Source organism: Myotis brandtii, unplaced genomic scaffold, assembly GCF_000412655.1.
Source record: "Myotis brandtii unplaced genomic scaffold, ASM41265v1 scaffold1109, whole genome shotgun sequence".
Classification (NCBI taxonomy): domain Eukaryota; kingdom Metazoa; phylum Chordata; class Mammalia; order Chiroptera; family Vespertilionidae; genus Myotis; species Myotis brandtii.
The window spans coordinates 9,490-12,883 of NW_005353785.1; the positions used below are offsets into that span (position 1 = coordinate 9,490).

Here is a 3,394-nt window from a genome sequence, read left to right on the forward strand (position 1 = left end):
TGTAATACTTTAAACAATAAAGAATTTAAATTAAAAAAATAGAGATGATGATGACTTGAACCAGGAAGGTAGCTGTGAAGGTCATTAGAAGTGGTCAATTTTTTTTATATATTTTGAAGAGTCAATAGGATTTGCCAATGCCTTGAGTGTGGAATATGAAAGAGAGGAATTAAGAAAATTCCCACAATTTTGGGTCTGAAAACATGAAAGGATGGAGTTGTCAATAACTGAAGACTGTGGGTAAAATAGGTTTGGGGACTTGATGTGTTGGGCAAGGGCTGGAATGGAGAGAATCTAGAAGTACAGTTTTGAACATGAATTTGAAATATCCTTTAGATATCCAAGCACAGAAGTCAAGTAGGCAGTTGGATATAGAGTCTGGAGTTCAAAGGAGAAATCTAGGCTGGAAATATAAATGTGGGTATCATTGGCATATTCAAAGCTTTGAGACTAGGTATCAAGGGAGGGAGTGTGGACAAAGAGAAGGACAGGATATGCCTGAGCCCCTCTTTTTTTTTTTATTAAATCTTTATTGTTCAGATTACATTTGTTCCTCTTTTTTTCCCCCCCATAACTCCCCTCCTCCCAGTTCCCGCCCCACCCTCCGCCCTCACTCCCCACCCACTGTCCTCATCCATAGGTGCACGATTTTTGTCCAGTCTCTTCCTGCATCTCCCATTTCCCTTTCCCCCCCAAGAATAGTCAGTCCATTCCCTTTCTATGTCCCTGATTCATTATAATCACCAGTTCATTCTGTACATCAGATTATTTATTCACTTGGTTCTTAGATTCACTTGTTGATAGATGCATGTTTGTTGTTCACAATTTGTATCTTTACCTTTTTCTTCTTCCTCTTCTTAAAGGATACCTTTCAGCATTTCGTATAATACTGGTTTAGTGGTGATGAACTCCTTTAGCTTTTCCTTATCTGTGAAGCTCTTTATCTGACCTTCAATTCTGAATGATAGCTTTGCTGGATAAAGTATTCTTGGTTGTAGGTTCTTGGTATTCAGCACTTTGAATATTTCTTGCCATTCCCTTCTGGCCTGCAAAGTTTCTGTTGAGAAATCAGCTGACAGTCGTATGGGTATTCCCTTGTAGGTAATTGAGTCTCTTTCTCTTGCTGCTTTTAAGATTCTCTCTTTGTCTTTTGCTCTTGGCATTTTAATTATGATGTGTCTTGGTGTGGTCCTCTTTGGATTCCTTTTGTTTGGGGTTCTCTGCGCTTCTTGGACCTGTAAGTCCATTTCTTTCACCAGGTGGGGGAAGTTTTCTGCCATTATTTCTTCAAATAGGTTTTCAATATCTTGCTGTCTCTCATCTTCTGGCACCCCAATTATTCTGATGTTTGTACGCTTGAAGCTGTCCCAGAGGCTCCTTACACTATCTTCGTATTTTCGGATTCTTTTTTCATTTTGCTTTTCCGGTTGGGTGTTTTTTGCTTCTTCGCATTTCAAATCTTTGGCTTGATTCTTGCGCTCCTCTGGTCTGCTATTGGGTGTCTGTATAATATTCTTTATTTCAGTCCGTGTATGCTTAATTTCTAGTTGGTTCTTTATCATAGCATCGAGGGTCTCATTAGTTTTCGTGACTCTCTCCTCAAGTTTATTGACAGCTTCTAGCACATTTTTGCAAGCCCTCAAAATTGCGATTTTTAGCTCTATATCCTCCATTTCTGTCATGTTTTTTTGTCTCCGCATTTTTTATGCTTTCTTGGTGCACCCCCTAGTGGTCTTTGTGCGCAGTCTTGTTCTAGTTGAGCCTTGATTGTTGTAGTTAATACTAGAGGGATTTGACCACCAGGCCGACTGGCTGTGAGAATCAGCTGTGTCTGCTGCAGTGGGAAAACTTCTGTCCTCTGGGGGGGCGCTAATCTAGCCTTTGCCTGCGGCGATCCGGCAAATGGCTCTGCGCAGGGCTTGGGCGGGGCGGGCTCAACAGGGCGGGCGGAGGGAGCCGTTATGGTGCCCTCAGTCCTGTTCCCAGAGGCTCTGCTTCTCAGAACCCCCGGAACCGCTGCAAACCTCGGAGGGAAAGCTGCCTTCCAACTGATGCCAGACACTCCCGCTTCTCCCGTTTGGGTCCGAGTCCCCAGCGATTCGCCCGTATCTGGAGCTCAGAGTCTGAGACTCCCCCCTGACCGAAAACGACAACCGCGCTCTCAGCCACCAGCCCGCTTTGCGCGCGCACCTCCGCACCTGAGTTTTTTCCACACTGCGCCTCCTCTGAGCCTCGGTGTGCTGTTATTTTTCCTTCTAGTTGAAGAGTCTCTCCTCAGCCAGCCTTCCTGTGGTTCTGGGTGATGTCCGTTCCGTCTTTTAGTTGTATTTTTGAAGTGGTTGTTTGCGGCAACAGTCTCCGGTGTTTACCTATGCCGCCATCTTGCTCGGAATCTCCATTATTTTAATTTTTGAAGAGGTTTATTTTGAGGTATTTTTTCTTTTATGACATATTGTTTATTGTAGTGATGATTTATTTGAAGATGAGTCCTTTGGCAGGAGCAAACCCCAGTTGTAATCTTGGAAAAACAGAATCCACTTTATGATTATACCATTTACAACACTAAACCAAAAACACATTGTGGTGACAAGTGGGCCCTGCTTATGTATCTGTGTAGGTGGGTTATAAATGAAGGTATTGATGCACGCATACAGAACTCAATACCTCATTAATACTAATGATCTAACTTGACATTTGTCATAACTCAGATTCAGTTTCTGTGATTATCAGAGTGTATGAAAATGGATTAAAATAAATATGTACACCTCCTGAAATTAATATATAATTGAATGTAAACTGTAATTGACAAATTAAAAATTAAAAATATGTATGTATATGTAGCTGTATATCTATTCCCATGCATGTGGGATTTGTCATAATTTAGATAGTGTCTCATTTTTATAGAATTAAAAGTTAACTATCATTTCTAACACTGCAAATATTCAGCATAATACTTTCTAGTAGGTCTAAAATTAGTAGGTTTCTCAAGACAACAGTTCAAGAGATTAGGAAGTCCATCTAGGTATTTTTAATTTTGGGGTCCACCAAGTTAAATTTTGTTTCTAGTGGAATATATAGATACTAGTGGCCTGGTGCACGAAATTCGTGCACTGGGGTGGGAGGTCCCCCAGCCTGGCCTGCACCCTCTCCAATCTGGAACCCCTGGAAGAATATCCTACTGCCAGTTTACAGGGATCAGGCCTAAACTGACAGTTGGACATCCCTCTCTCAATCCGGGACTGCTGGCTCCTAACCGCTCACCTGCCTACCTTCCTGCCTGATTGCCCCTAACCACTCTGCATGCTGGCCTACTCGCCCCGAACTGCTCCCTGCCACAGGACTGCTTGCCCCCAGATGCCCCCTGCCAGCCTGATCACCCCCAACTGCCCCCTGT

At 42.8% G+C, this 3,394-nt stretch overlaps 1 protein-coding gene across 1 annotated transcript in view; it reads left to right on the top strand.

Annotated features, from left to right (window-relative positions):
- LOC102246584 (malignant T-cell-amplified sequence 1) overlaps window positions 1–3,394 on the top strand; it is a 29,402-nt gene that overhangs the window by 8,897 nt on the left and 17,111 nt on the right. The gene's annotated exons all lie outside the window — the stretch shown is intronic.